At 49.3% G+C, this 16,046-nt stretch overlaps 1 pseudogene; it reads left to right on the forward strand.

The window, feature by feature from the left end:
- The window catches only part of LOC123090299 (uncharacterized), a 41,061-nt pseudogene extending 25,015 nt beyond the window's left edge, over window positions 1-16,046 (forward strand).

Below are 16,046 nucleotides of genomic sequence, written 5' to 3' on the forward strand. Positions count from 1 at the left end.
CGACAGCCACCTCCCCCCGCCTCCCCGCGCCCGGCCACAACCTCCCTGCGCCTGGCCGCCTGCTGCTGCCGGTGCTGCCCAGGGCCGGCCCCTCCCACGCTCGCCCTTCCCCTCGCTTCCTCCATCGGGGCTGGATCGGGCTAGCGCGAGTCTGATCCCGATCTGGATCAGGGTCCCCTGTAGCAGTCTACTGTAGCAGTTGACAAAAAAAAGGAGCTCCTCTTGTCTTCTTCGGGCTATGTCGTTGTTCCTTGGTGCTCAGTGATCTTCAATGGCACCAACTATGCCGAGTTTGCGGGGTTCATGCATATCCATATGCGCGGTCTCCTTCTGTGGGGTGTTCTCTCTGGCGAGGTCCCCTGTCCGCCTTGTCATGTTACTCCTGTGGCTCCTACCCCGCCAGCACCGCCGGTTCTTGCTGCTGATGCTTCTCAGGCCGATCGCGATGCCGCCAAGGCTCTCGATGATACTGTAGTTGATGCCTATGATCAGCAGATGTCAGCCTATTCGGATGCCCTTTCTGCCTATCGTGATGATCTGTCTGCTTACACTCAGTGGTGCAATGATGATGCTCGTGCTGTTGCTGTTCTTACTGCAAGTGTCCTTCCTCAGTTCGCCTCGGAGTTCATGGAACTTGGCACAGTTGCAGCGATGTGGTCTTATCTCTGCCAGCGCTATCAGCCCTCTAGTGATGCTCTCTACCTATCTGTGGTACGTCAGGAGCATGCACTCCAGCAAGGTGATTCCTCTATTGATGAGTTTTATTCACAGTGCTCTGCCATCTGGCGTCAGCTTGACGACTCTCTTCGGACCGTCGTTTGTGGAACTTGTCGTTGCTGTCAGACTACACGATCCGATTTGGAGTTTCAGCGGGTTCACGAGTTCTTATCTCGTCTTCGCTCTGAGTTCGAGCCTCGCCGTGCTCACCTGCTTGCTCGTGGTCGTGTTCCTATCTCGGAGGTACTTGCTGAGCTTCGTGCTGAAGAGACCCCCTCTGCTGGGTTACTTGTGGTTCCAACATTGTTGGCCGCCCGAGCTCCTATGCCACCTGCTCGCCTCACAGCTCCACCGCTCCTGCCTACTCCTTCAGGGGTGGTGGGTCGTCCTTCTTATGCTGAGAGGGGCCGGTCGCGTCGTAACACCTTCTGTGGGTACTGCTCTCGACCAGGTCACCCAGAGTCTGATTGCCGTGAGAAGAAGCGTGACCAGAGGCGCTCCTCTTCCAGTGGGACTCCTGGATCATCCTCGACCCCGTCACTCACTGACCAGGACATTATGAGGCTCAAGCGTCTCTTAGCTTCCTCAGGCTCTTCGTCGACCGGTTCCGCTGCTGCTGTGACTGCAGCCACCACTCCACCACCGCAGGCATCTACACAGTCAGGTACATCTTCGTGGGTTCTGGATTCTGGAGCCTCTTTTCATATGTCTTCTGATTCTTCCGTGTTGTCTTCTCTCCGACCGCTTGATTCGCCTGTTAATGTTCTTATCGCTGATGGCACACCTCTTCATGTTGCTAGCCGTGGTCTTCTTTCCATTCCATCTTTTTCTGTTTCTAGTGTTTCACATGTTCCTCGCCTCACCATGAACCTTTTTTCCGCTGCCCAACTTACTGATTCTGGTTGTTGTGTCATTCTTGATACCGACTCTTTCTCCATTCAGGATCGTCGCACCAAGGCTTTGGTTGGTGCTGGCTCCCGGCGCCGTGAGTCTGAGGGCCTTTGGGAGGTTGACTGGCTTTGTGTTCCTTCCGCTGCCACCATTTCAGCCAGCTCCCATGCTCTTGCTGCCTCTTCGTCTGCGTCCTTCCAACAGTAGCATCATCGCCTTGGTCACCTATGTAGCTCTCGCTTGTCTTCTTTAGTTCGTCAGGGCCTATTAGGGTCTGTATCTGGAGATGTTTCTTTACATTGTAATGGCTGCAGACTTGGCAAACAGACCCAGTTACCTTATCCTACCAGTGAGTCAGTATCTCAACGTCCTTTTGACTTAGTTCATTATGATGTATGGGGTCCTGCTCCCTTTGATTCGAAAGGTGGTCACCGCTACTATATCTTGTTTATTGATGATTTCTCTCGCTACACTTGGCTCTACTTCATGAAATCTCGTAGCGAGGTTCTCTCTATATACAAACGTTTTGCTGCCATGGTTCACACCCAGTTCTCCACGCCCATTCGCACTTTTCGTGTTGACTCCGCTGGTGAGTTTATCTCCCAGCTGTTGCGTGGTTTTCTTGCGGAACAGGGTACTCTTGCCCAGTGCGCATGTCCTGGTGCACATGCTCAGAATGGCGTTGCCGAACGTAAGCATCGTCATTTACTTGAAACGGCTCATGCTCTGATGATTGCCGCTTCTCTCCAACCCCACTTTTGGGCTGAGGCTATTTCTGCATCCACCTATCTCATCAACATACAACCATCGACTGCTCTGCAGGGTGGTATATAACGCCCTCGATGCGGCTATATCTCCCACGTGTCGAAGCACGACTTAGAGGCATAACCGCATTGAAAGCAATGTCGCAAGTGAGGTAATCTTCACACAACCCATGTAATACATAAGGGAAAGAGATACATAGTTGGCTTACAATCGCCACTTCACACAATTACATGAATAAAGCATTACATCATCCAGATACAATCAAGGTCCGACTACGGAACCAAAATAAAAGAAGAACCCCAAATGCGACAAAGGTCCCCGATCGACCCCAACTGGGCTCCACTACTGATCAACTAGAATGAAACAACACAAAGGGCAAGATCTTCATCGAGCTCCTCCTTGAGCTTGGTTGCGTCACCTGCACAAACTCATCGGCACCTGCAAACTGGTTTTTGGAAGCATCTGGGAGCCACGGGGACTCAGCAATCTCGCACCCGCGAGATCAAGACTATTTAAGCTTATAGGAAGGATGGAGTAATGAGGTGGAGCTGCAGCAAGCGACTAGCATATATGGTGGCTAACATACGCAAATGAGAGCGAGAAGAGAAGGCAAAGCACGGTCGATAAAAGTATGATCAAGAAGTGATCCTATAGCAACCTACGTCAAGCATAACTCCAACACCGTGTTCACTTCCCGGACTTCGCCGGAAAGAGACCATCACGGTTACACACACGGTTGATGTATTTTAAATAAGGTCGACTTCGGGTTTTCTACAACCGGACGTTAACAAATTCCCATCTGCCCATAACCGCGGGCACGGCTTTCGAAAGTTCAAATCCCTGCAGGGGAGTCCCAACTTAGCCCATGACAAGCTCTCACGGTCAACGAAGGAATAGACCTCCACCCGAGACATTCCGATCAGACTCGGTATCCCGGTACAACAAGACATTTCGACAGGGTAAAACTAAACCAGCAACACCGCCCGAATGTGCCGACAAATCCCGATAGGAGCTGCACATATCTCTTTCTCAGGGCACACTCAGATGAGACTAGCTACGAGTAAAACCAACCCTCAAGTTTCCCCGAGGTGGCCCCGCAGGCAGCTCAGTTCGGACCAACACTCAGAGGAGCACTGGCCCGGGGGGGTAAAATAAGGATGACCCTTGAGTCCGCGAAACCCAAGGGAAAAAGAGGCTAGGTGGCGAATGGTAAAACCAATGTTGGGCATTGCTGGAAGAGCTTTACTTAAGGCGAACTGTCAAGGGGTTCCCATAATAGCCCAACCGCGTAAGGAACGCAAAATCCGGGAACATAACACCGATATGACGGAAACTAGGGCGGCAAGAGTGGAACAAAACACCAGGCATAAGGCCGAGCCTTCCACCCTTTACCGAGTATATAGATGCATTAATTAAGTAAGATATATTGTGATATCCCAACAAGTAAACATGTTCCAACAAGGAACAACATCTCCATGTTCCAACAAGGAACAAACTTCAATCTTCACCTGCAACTAACAACGCTATAAGAGGGGCTGAGCAAAGCGGTAACATAGCCAATCAACGGTTTGCTAGGACATGGTGGGTTAGAGGTTTGACATGGCAATTTGGGAGGCTGACAAGCAAATGGTAGGCATCGTAGCATTGGCATGGCAAAAGAGCGAGCAAACTAGCATAGCAAAGATAGTAGTGATTTCGAGGGTATGATCATCTTGCCTGAGATCCCGCAAGGAAGAAGAACGAATCCATGAAGAAGACAAATGGACGTAGTCGAACGAATCCTCACAACTCCGGGACGAAACCGAAGCTAACAAGAGAAGCAAACCGGAAAGAAGCAAACAACCATGGTAAACAAACATCACATAAACATGGCATGATGCGCAAACAAGTATGATGCATGTTCGGTTTAAATATGCATGGCATGGGAAAGTGCACAAACAATCCTACAAATTAAGTGGAGCTCAATATGCAACGAGTTGCATATTGACGAAACACCACAACAAGTTATTTAGTTCGATCTTGTTTATGTACTCAACAATATTAAATGTTGGTTAACATGGCAAGAGGTGAAGCATAATATAAACTATTCCATCTAAACAATTTAAATGGGGCCGGATATAAAAACAACAAATCCGGTAAATCCCCATATGCATGTAGCAATTTAATGCAACAACAAGTTTAAACATTTTAAATGTTGTTACCATGATGCGGATGACATATACAAGTTTTATGCAATTTTATGAAAATGTTGACATGAGCATGTTATGAAGCATTTGGTCACCATGGCGGAACAAAAAGGGTGCCACGGCGGCGAAACAAAAATGGTGCCACGGCAACATTCCGGTCCCGGTAATTCATGGAGATACCGGTGCAAAAGGAGGCGTGCGGATGTGCGCAACATGCTAGAGATGGTGGGGTGCTCCCGACTACCGGGTTCCCACGGGTTAGTGGCATGGAAAACGAGTGACAATTCGAACACGGTGCAAACGGTGCATCTCATACATGCAAGGGCATCTCATCGCGGTCGTCGTCTCGGGGTTATACCTTGAAGCGTGCATTCGGGGCGGAACGCGTACGTAGTGGAAGTAGTCGTTCACGGAGCGGTCGTCGTCGGAAGTAGAGGAAGTAGTCGTTCAAGCATCCGATGGTAATAGTACTCGGTCGTTTCGAAGAGGTACTTGGGGTCATTCGAACTTGCCGATCTCGTCATCTCGAAGGGGTACTTGACGTTCTTAGCGATTCCGAAGACGAGGTAGAGGTACACTTGTTGTAGGGGTACTTGTCGGATCCACGGCGACGGTAGAGGTACAAATGTTCTCGCGGTACTTGTCGGTCCAGTCTTGATGTAGATGTACATCGCAAACGTAGTGGTACTCGCGGACTTCGGCGCCGGTAGTCGTACACGGTTCGTAGGGGTACTTGGCGTTCTTGGTGATTCCGAAGAAGGCGGTAGATGTACTCGGCGAATCCACAAGGCGTGCACGGGTCGAAGTGGAACTCTTGACAAAATCCACGGGACTGACTTGGCATGCAACGAGCACGGCGCGATGGGCATGAAGGGCGGCGCTGGTTCTCTGCTCCAACGAAGCAGAACGACGGGCGAGCGGGCGGCCGACCTGGTGTCTTAGAGCAGCGTGGAAAGGCGGTGGTGAGCGACCGGATCGGAGGCAGAGGAGGTCACGGGAAGCTGGTCCGGCGGGATCCGGGCGAAGGAGGGCCGACCTGGGCGCAGGTCGCCGGATCGGGAGGCGATGGGCCTCGGCAGACCCGAGCAGAGCCAGGAGGAGGAGGTCGCGGGCGACGAGAGGGTGCAGTAGTTGTTGTTGCTGTCGGTGGCGACGAACTTGGAGGCGGGGCGGCGTGCAGAGCTGCGTGAAGGAGAGGCGGGGCCATGGTAGGCCTCGTTGGCGGCAGAGCTAGGCTTCACCGGAGCAGGGGGGCCTCGGGCGTCATGGGGCGGCGCTTGGAGCTCGGGGCAGAGGAGGTGGAGAGGCGCGGGACGAGGACGAGGCAGGAGGTTGCGCGAGGTGGAGGAGGAAGGGCGAGGCCGCGGCGCTGAGGAGGTGGTGGTGCTCGCAGGCGGACGAAGCAGGGAGGCGCGATGGAGGTCGTCGACGCGGAGAAGTAGCAGGCGAGGCGCGGCCATGGCAGGACCCGACGGATCCGGGCGGGGCGGCGCTGGAGGGCGACGCGAGGCAGAGAGTGGAGGGAGGAAGAGACGAGGGGGACCGAGCGGGACTGCGAGCGAGAGAGGTGGGGATCGGGCGATGGGTGCGAGCGATGCGGCGCTGGAGGGAGGACGAGGGGAGAGATGAGGGTCGTGCTAGGGGGGCTAGGGTTCGGTCGGTGGGGCTGGGCCTGAGAGGCCGGTTGGTTCGGCCCAGGTGGAGAGGAAATGGCCAGAGGCCTGGCTGGGCTTACCTCTCTCTTCTCTCTCTCTTATATTTACTTTAGCAGAAAAGCAAAAAGAGAGAAGAAAAGAAAAGGAGGGTTAGGGAAAGAAAATGCGCAAGGGGAAGAATTTGAGCATGGGGTTAATTTTCCCGAACTCACAAAGTGAGCTTGATCCAAGAAAATAGGAATGGCCAAGATTGCAAGATTTAAATTCAAATGATTTGAATGGAAGTGAGATTTGGGAAGGTCCAAAAATGTTCGAATTTTTGGTGGAGCTCCGGAAAATGATGAAATAAATATTGGCAAGGTTGGAGACCAAACTTGAAGCAGAAAAGGAACGAAATTATTTTGTAAGTGTGTTTTGGTGATTCCGAAATAGTGGAATATTTAATATAGCTCCCTAATATTGGAGGATATGTTATAAAGAGAAGTCACCCTGTGAGTTCCCTCGGTTTAAATAGATCAAAAGATCTATGCAATTTATTTAGATGAGTATTAAAAATTAAATGGCATGATGACATGATGCAATGCAAAAATAAAAGAGCAAGCACAACAGACACATGGCAAAACTCGGAATAGCTGGAAGTCTTCTGAAGCATCGGTCTCGGGGCGTTACATGGTATTCCTATGGAGTGTCTCACTGGTCGCTCTCCTGACTACTCCGCTCTTCGTATGTTTGGATGTGTGTGCTATGTCCTTCTTGCCCCGCGAGAACGCACCAAACTGACTGCTCAGTCGGTTGAGTGTGTTTTTCTTGGCTACAGTGATGAGCACAAGGGCTATCGCTGCTGGGATCCTGTTGGTCGTCGTTTACGCATCTCGCGTGATGTGACCTTTGACGAGTCTCCCTCTTACTACCCACGTCCTTCTACCTCGAGCTTCTCTGTGGATGATCTTTCCTTTCTTCTTCTCCCTGATACACCCTGCTATGTGCCTCCTCATGTCTTTCCTCCTCCGCCTGCACCTCTCCTTCCTTCTCCTTCACCACTGACACCATCTTTCCCCTCCTCCTCCTCCAACTCTCCACCATCATCTCCAGTCCGTCGCCCTCTCTCACCATTTCCTCTTCACTATACTCGTCACCCTTGTTCTGAGGATGTTTCCCCTGATGCGCCTTCCACCTCTGGTGCACCTCCTTCCACGCCTCCCCCAGTTCATAACCTCCATGCTCAGCCTCACCCCCCGCCTGATCGCTACTCTCCTGATCGGTACGGTCTCTCTGTTATTGCTGAGCCCACTTCCTATCGGACTGCCATGACTCAGCCTGAATGGCAGCTTGTGATGGCCGAAGAGCTTGCTGCCCTTGAGCGCTCTAGCACATGGGATCTGGTTTCCCTTCCTTCCGGTGTCCGTCCCATCACCTGCAAGTGGGTCTACAAGATTAAGACTCGCTCTGATGGTTCTCTTGAGCGCTACAAAGCACGCCTTGTGGCCCGTGGTTTTCAGCAGGAGCAGGGACGCGATTATGATGAGACATTCGCTCCTGTGGCCCACATGACCACTGTTCGCACTCTTCTTGTTGTTGCTTCTGTTCGTCATTGGTCTATCTCTCAACTTGATGTTCAGAACGCTTTTCTTAATGGCGAGTTGCGTGAGGAGGTTTATATGCAGCCACCACCGGGATACTATGCTCTTGATGGTATGGTCTGTCGCCTTCGCCGCTCCCTCTATGGTCTTAAACAGGCCCCTCACGCCTGGTTTGAGCGCTTCGCCTCTATGGTAACTGCCGCTGGTTTCTTGCCTAGTGATCATGATCCCGCATTGTTTGTTCACACGTCTCCTCGTGGTCGGACTCTGCTCCTTCTCTATGTTGATGACATGATCATCACTGGTGACGACTCTGACTACATAGCCTTTGTTAAGGCTCGCCTTCGCGACCAGTTCCTCATGACTGATCTTGGTCCACTTTGCTATTTTCTTGGGATTGAGATCTCCTCGACCTCTGATGGCTTCTACATCTCCCAAGAAAAATATATTCAGGATCTTCTTGCTCGCGCTGCTCTCGGTGATGAGCGCACAGTTGTGACTCCTATGGAGCTCAACGTTCACCTTCGTGCATCTGATGGTGACCCTCTCCCTAACCCCACTCGCTATCGTCACCTTGTTGGCAGTCTTGTATATCTTGCTGTTACGCGTCCTGATATCTCCTATCATGTTCATATCCTGAGTCAGTTCATTGCAGCACCCACCTCTGTCCACTCGCTGACTGACTGCTCACAAAATGGATGAGTGGTTGCTCTTCTTGTTCAGTTGTCACAAAATGGATGTGTATGTCTATGATGTTATCAAAAATATGGTTAAACGTGATTTGGGTGAGATCATTAGGTTGCTTCAGTTCGAAATAAAACCACTCGTGTTAGTAACTTCTAATTTGGGTGAGATCATTAGGTTGCTTCAATTTAAAATTATAAGTTGCTACAAAATAATAAATTTATTTTTTCTTTCGGAAAGTTCGCTTAATCAGAACTCTGCCTATGTTGTCTCAACATAGCCGGTCTCAAGCCCGGGTAAAGGAGGAGGGTTGTGATAGGCTTGGTGAGTCAATGTGAAGACTCGGCTACTCTTATGGAGATGAAACCCAAAAGATTTTCATTGAGGCGTAACCCTCTTAGCGACGCGCCACATCGGAACCCGTGTCAAATGGGCAAGGTCCGGGCCGTCACCCCCTTGGTGGCACGCCGTATCTTGATCTGGATACGGTGGCAAGTGAGCGAGGATCGGGTCGTCGCATCCTTAGTGGAGCGCTACATGGGCGCCCGGATGTAGTGGAAAATGAACAAGGGTCTTTGCATTTGACTCGACGAGTGCGAAGGGTAAGGAAGCTAGCCGAGCCTAGGAGGTTTCGCTTAGGTAGCTGGAACGTAGGGTCCTTGACAGGGAAGCTTCAGGAGCTAGTCGATGCAGCGGTGAGGAGAAGTGTTGATATCCTTTATGTCCAAGAAACCAAGTGGAGGGGACAGAAGGCGAAGGAGGTGGAGGGTACCGGCTTCAAGCTGTGGTACATCGGGATGACTGCAAACAGGAATGGTGTAGGCATCTTGATCAACAAGAGCCTCAATTATGGAGTGGTAGACGTCAAGAGACGTGGGGATCGGATTATCCTAGTCAAGCTGGTTGTTGGAGACTTAGTTCTCAATGTTATCAACGCGTATGTCCCGCAAGTAGGCCACACTAAGAACACCAAGAGGGAGTTCTGGGAAGGCCTGGAAGACATGGTTAGGAGTGTATCGATTGGTGAGAAGCTCTTCATAGGAGGAGACCTCAATGGCCACGTGGGTACATCCAACACAGGTTTTGAAGGGGTGCATGGGGGCTTTGGCTATGGCATCAGGAATCAGGAAGGTGAAGATGTCTTAAGCTTTGCTCTAGCCTACGACATGATTGTAGCTAACACCCTCTTTAGAAAGAGAGAATCGCATCTGGTGACTTTTAGCAGTGGCCAACACTCTAGCCAGATTGATTTCATCCTCTTGAGAAGAGAAGATAGGCGTGCGTGCCTAGATTGCAAGGTGATACCTGGAGAGAGTGTTGTACCTCAGCATAAGCTGGTGGTTGCTGACTTCCGCTTTCGTATTCGTGTCCAGCGGGATAGGCGTGCCAAAGTCGCTAGAACGAAGTGGTGGAAGCTCAAGGGGGAGGTAGCTCAGGCGTTCAAGGAAAGGGTCATTAAGGAGGGCCCTTGGGAGGAAGGAGGGGATGCAGACAATGTGTGGATGAAGATGGCGACTTGCATTCGTAAGGTGGCCTCGGAGGAGTTTTGAGTGTCCAAGGGAAGGCGAAGCGAAGATAATGATACCTGGTGGTGGAATGATGATGTCCAGAAGGCGATTAAAGAGAAGAAAGAGTGCTTTAGACGCCTCTACCTGGATAGGAGTGCAGACAACATAGAGAAGTACAAGATGACGAAGAAGGCCGCAAAGCGAGCTGTCGGTGAAGCAAGGGGTAGGGCGTATGAGGGCCTCTACCAACGGTTAGGCACGAAGGAAGGTGAAAGGGACATCTATAAGATGGTCAAGACCCGAGAGAGGAAGATGAGGGATATTGGCCAAGTCAAATGCATCAAGGACGGAGCAGACCAACTCCTCGCGAAGGACGAGGAGATTAAACATAGGTGGCGGGAGTACTTCGACAAGCTGTTCAATGGGGAGAATGAGAGTTCTACCATTGAACTGGACGACTCCTTTGATGAGACCAGCATGCGTTTTGTGCGGCAAATCCAGGAGTCTGAGGTCAAGGAGGCTTTAAAAAGGATGAAAGGAGCCAAGGCGATGGGCCCTGATTGTATCCCCATTGAGGTGTGGAAAGGTCTCGGGGACATAGCGATAGTATGGTTAACCAAGCTTTTCAACCTCATTTTTCAGGCAAACAATATGCCAGAAGAATGGAGACGGAGTATATTAGTACCAATCTTTAAGAACAAGGGGGATGTTCAGAGTTGTACTAATTACTGTGGAATTAAGTTGATGAGACATACAATAAAGCTATGGGAGAGAGTCATTGAGCACCGCTTAAGAAGAATGACAAGCGTGACCAAAAATCAGTTTGGCTTCATGCCTGGGAGGTCAACGATGGAAGCCATTTTCTTGGTTCGACAACTTATGGAGATATACAGGGAGCAAAAGAAGGACTTGCATATGGTGTTCATTGACTTGGAGAAGGCCTATGATAAGATACCGTGGAATGTCATGTGGTGGGCCTTGAAGAAACACAAAGTCCCAACAAAGTACATTACCCTCATCAAGGACATGTACGATAATGTTGTGACAAGTGTTCGAACAAGTGATGTCGATACTGATGACTTCCCGATTAAGATAGGATTGCATTAGGGGTCAGCTTTGAGCCCTTATCTTTTTGCCTTGGTGATGGATGAGGTCACAAGGGATATACAAGGAGATATCCCATGGTGTATGCTCTTTGCGGATGATGTGGTGCTAATTGACGATAGTCGGACGGGGTAAATAGGAAGTTAGAGTTATGGAGACAAACCTTGGAGGGTTTAAGCTTAGTAGAACTAAAACTGAGTACATGATGTGTGGTTTTAGTACTACTAGGTGTGAGGAGGAGGAGGTTAGCCTTGATGGGCAGGTGGTGCCTCAGAAGAACAGCTTTCGATATTTGGGGTCAATGCTGCAGGAGGATGGGGGTATTGATGAAGATGTGAACCATCGAATTAAAGCCGGATGGATGAAGTGTCACCAAGCTTCTGGCATTCTCAGTGACAAGGGAGTGCCACAAAAGCTAAAAGGCAAGTTCTACAGGACGGCGATTCGACCCGCAATGCTGTATGGCGCTGAGTGTTGGCCGACTAAAAGGCGACATGTTCAACAGTTAGGTGTGGCGGAGATGCGTATGCTGAGATGGATGTGTGGCCACACGAGGAAGGATCGAGTCCGGAATGATGATATATGAGATAGAGTTGGGGTAGCACCAATTGAAAAAAAGCTTGTCCAACATCGTCTGAGATGGTTTGGGCATATTCAGCGCAGACCTCCAGAAGCTCCAGTGCATAGCGGACGGTTAAAGTGTGCGAAGAATGTCAAGAGAGGTTAGGTTAGACCGAATTTGACATGGGAGGAGTCCGTTAAGAGAGACCTGAAGGATTGGAGTATCACCAAAGAACTCGCTATGGACAGGGGTGCGTGGAAGCTTGCTATCCATGTGCCGGAGCTATGAGTTGGTCACGAGATCTTATGGGTTTCACCTCTAGCTTACCCCAACCTGTTTGGGACTAGAGGCTTTGTTTTTGTTGTTGTAAAGTTCGCTTAATTGGAGTACTAACTTCTGTAGTGGAAAATGATGCTCTAGAAATTAAGCTTTGGCATAGAATTGGTAATGGTGCATCATGCGAAGTGAATTAAGATGACCCTTATTTTGGCACGCTAAAATACAACCCTTATTTTGAAGAACACACATGCTATGCCTTCATAATGTAACAGTGACCATTCCTTTTATCTAATAATTATAACACCCCCTCCCCCACCCCCCTAAAGAGGAGAGAGAGAAAAAACAGCTAAGTCTTTGGGTATCACTGCAGATGCCGGGGCCGGGGTAACCACCTATCATTAAAATAGTAGTGTCACTGGGCGTTCGTTGAAGATCCATCTGGATATCAAGGATAAGATTCGAGACAAGGAGGGCATCCCTGCAGGCCAGCAAAAACTCATGTTGGGCAGTAAGCAGCTGCACCTTGGAAGACTACAATATCAAGGAGGAGTCCGCCCTCACCCTTGACCTTGCCCCCCAGATGCGTATCTTTGTGAAGACACTGACTGACAAGATCATGTCTATTGAGGTTGAGCAAGCAGACACCGTAGACAGTGTGAAGGCAAAGATTTTCGATGAAACCGGTATTTGCCTAGGCAGACAACATCTCGTCTTTGCTGGGAATGAGCTGGAGGATGGCTGCACCTTGGCTGAGTACAACGTGCAAAATGAATTTACCCTTCATAGCATGCTTCGCTACAGGTGTCAGAGAGGTGGGATGTACTCCCTCCGTTCGGAACTACTTGTCTTGGAAATGGATGTACCTAGAACTAAAATACGTCTAGATACATCCATTTTTGCGACAAGTAATTCCGAACGGAGGGAGTATATCGTTATCAGGACACTGACCGACAGGATCATGACTACTGAGGTTTAGGGAGAAGATAGCATATACAGTGTGAAGGCAAAGGTTTTCGATGAAACCAGCATTCTCCCAAGCAGACAGCGTCTCATCTTTGCTGGGAAGCAACTGGAGGACGGCCGCACCTTGGCCGACTATGGCGTGCAAGATGAATCTACCTTTTTTCTTGTGTTGGTGCCCCCTCAAGTGTCAGAGGGGTGGGATGCACATCATTATCAGGACACTGACTGACAAGATCATGACTATTGGGGTTGAGAGAGAGGATAGCATATACAGTGTGAAGGTAAAGGTTTCTGCTGAAACCGGCGTTCCCCCTGGCAGACAGAGTCTCATCTTTGCTGGGAAGCAGCTGGAGGATGTGCGCACATTGGCTGACTACGGCGTGCAAGATGAGTCTACCCTTCATGTTGTGTTTCGCGGCCTCACGTGGCTGAGAGGTGGGATGCGCATCTCTGTCAGGACGTCGACTGGGAAGAAAGTCATTGAACATGCGTTTAAGCGCATACAGACCATTGACAACATCAAAGCGTGGATCTACTCTGAGTTGTGCATTCTCCCGGAGCAGCAGCTACTCTCGGACCCCCCCTGGCCGAAGAGATCTGTGGTTCGTGCACCCTTGTTCTGCAAATCTGTCCTGGTCGGTGAGACGGATGTAATTAATTGGTCCTTGACTGATGGTGATAATTGTGGGATCGCAGAGTCGGTAGAGGCTGAACTTGAAGGGCTGATTTAGCATGCATGGGGTCATTTTGGTACACTGTGGGGTGTAAAATGAATGACATGTTGTTAGCTTCTCGGGCTGGCAACAAGAATCACTGGCAGACCTATGTACGTACGGACGTAGGTGGGGTTTCCCTGAAGGAATAGTATATGCTTGGATGTAAGCACTCGATAATTTCAGTGTGACACTTATGGTGTCCTTGGCCTACAAAGTAATGTTGAGTTTGGTACTCCCTCCGTCCGAAAATACTTGTCATTAAAATGGACAAAAAGGAATGTATCTAGAACTAAAATACATCTAGATACATCCCCTTTTATTCATTTTGATGACAAGTATTTCTGTACGGAGGAAGTATTAAGTAGAGAAGGATATATGTATATATTCCATCGATGTCCAGACATTAACTGTTGATGAGCATTGTGCTGCTCTGCTTTGCCTACATTTTTCCTTTTTTTTTGTTTCTTCTCAGAATACCCTAAACCATATAGATGCAGAGCAAAGCCGGATGATGGAGATCTTCACCAATCACCAGGGCTGATAACTACAGCTTTTGCTTGTCTCCTCCATCAAATTGTTCAAGGAGAGCATGTCGTACAAGGATGTAAGTAAGTATTCTGCGCTTGCAATCCATTTAAATTCGTGAGTCGGTAAATTCTCCCGTGAATGGATTTGGTAGGGGATAAGAAATATTGACAAAAGCAATTAATTAAGTGCTCTGAAAACTGGCTTCCTTTATGTGTAACTTCAGTTGAGTAAATTCATACCCTCATAATCTCTGGTGGTTACTTTCCTAGGACTCTGAAAACAGTTGCTCTGCAATTTGATCATTCAGTCACACCTTCAGTTTACTCCCTCTGTCCCATAATATAAGAACGTTTTTGACACTACACTAGTGTAAAAAACGTTCTTATATTATCGGATGGAGGGAGTAGTAAATAGCTGTTCTGAAAACTGGGATCTGTCATCTTAGTTACCTTTACCTACCGCATTGCAAAACCAGAGGCTCAAGGTAGGCTCACAGAATGATGATGATTAGTTAGTGAAGATGAGGAGATACCAAGCTCAACCAACTCTGAAACTGAAACTCTATCCACTTGCTCTAGTGGACAGCAAGAACACAATGTACAGCAAGCAAGCACTATGCTTGATTTTGTTGCAAATGCTTCCTTCCATCTCATTATGATTTATCAATGTGTTTGCTTTGTGAGATGCAGATTTGGGTGTCGAAGTTTCATCCGTTCGCGGTCGACCAGGTGGTGTAGATCTTGAGCCGGCGTGCTCTGAACCTGAGCCTGGACTAGGTCGGGCCTGTGTGCTCTGATGTGCATTGTATGATCTGACTGATGAGTTGCAAGGTCTCTCCTGTCTTCTTCAGTAAAACATGTGTCAAGAACAAATAAAAACCAGTGAGAGACGAAAGCATCATACTGTCAGTGCTAATTAGGGTGAGATTACAAGTTGCTACAAAAATGATTGTTATTTGGGAAAAGATTGGTTAAACATACATACTACACTACTGGATTCGCGTGCTTTGCCGAGTTTCCAAGGAACTCGGCAGAGCCCAGAGTCAACTCGGCGACGTGTTCGCCGAGTTCTGTGCTCGGCGGCTGAGCATGGGTCGGCAGTCATTAAAATTGCCGAGTTCTTATTATTGGGACTCAGCGAACATTTATGCACGAATTGCTGAGTTTCGGTAGAAAGAGAACTCGGCAGACTACATTGCCAGAAGGGACGGCAGGTTGTCGGAGATGCCTGCCTCGTGACAAAGAGTACCCCTCTGTAATCTAAACGCTCTTATATTAGTTTATGAAGGGAGTACATGATAGGCTTAGAAACGATCCATCTGTCCAACCAGAACACGTTGCTTTGCCATTGCCAAAAGTACAGTTGGCGATCTGCACAAGCGTTGAGAGGAGTTCCAAGACCATCCTGGCCATGAAGGATCCATTTTCACCTGGGCAGTTTGGTAGGGAGAGCACCACATTATCTGGTGTTTCCAAGGTAGGTTTGAGGAGTGTAAAAACCTGTAAGCAAACTTCATCAAGGGTCACACATTTTGTGTTTGTATATCCTTAAGAGAAAAATTCACTAGGGGTATTCATACTGGTCGGGTTGGCCAGTTTAGTTGTCGTAGTTAGAAATACCCGAAATACGATCACTAAACTTGTCTCAGGGGTTCACATACGGTACGGTCCAATGTACGATTTCTTATACGATGCGCTGAATTGGTAGTTGACTGACTTGTCCACACATGCGTTGATCGCCAAAAAGGCGAAGTCGACCATGACTTCTTCAGCTGATTCGCTGCCGCTGGCGACCGTGGCAACTGCATCCGGCTGTCGAACTCCTTCACCTCCGCTGCTGCTGCCAGCGGCCATGAAGGAAGACGCGGCGACGCCCGCTGCCACCGCCTCCAACAACGTGCTCGATTAA

The sequence above is a fragment of the Triticum aestivum genome, chromosome 4B (genome assembly GCF_018294505.1).
Source record: "Triticum aestivum cultivar Chinese Spring chromosome 4B, IWGSC CS RefSeq v2.1, whole genome shotgun sequence".
NCBI classification, from domain to species: Eukaryota; Viridiplantae; Streptophyta; class Magnoliopsida; order Poales; family Poaceae; genus Triticum; species Triticum aestivum.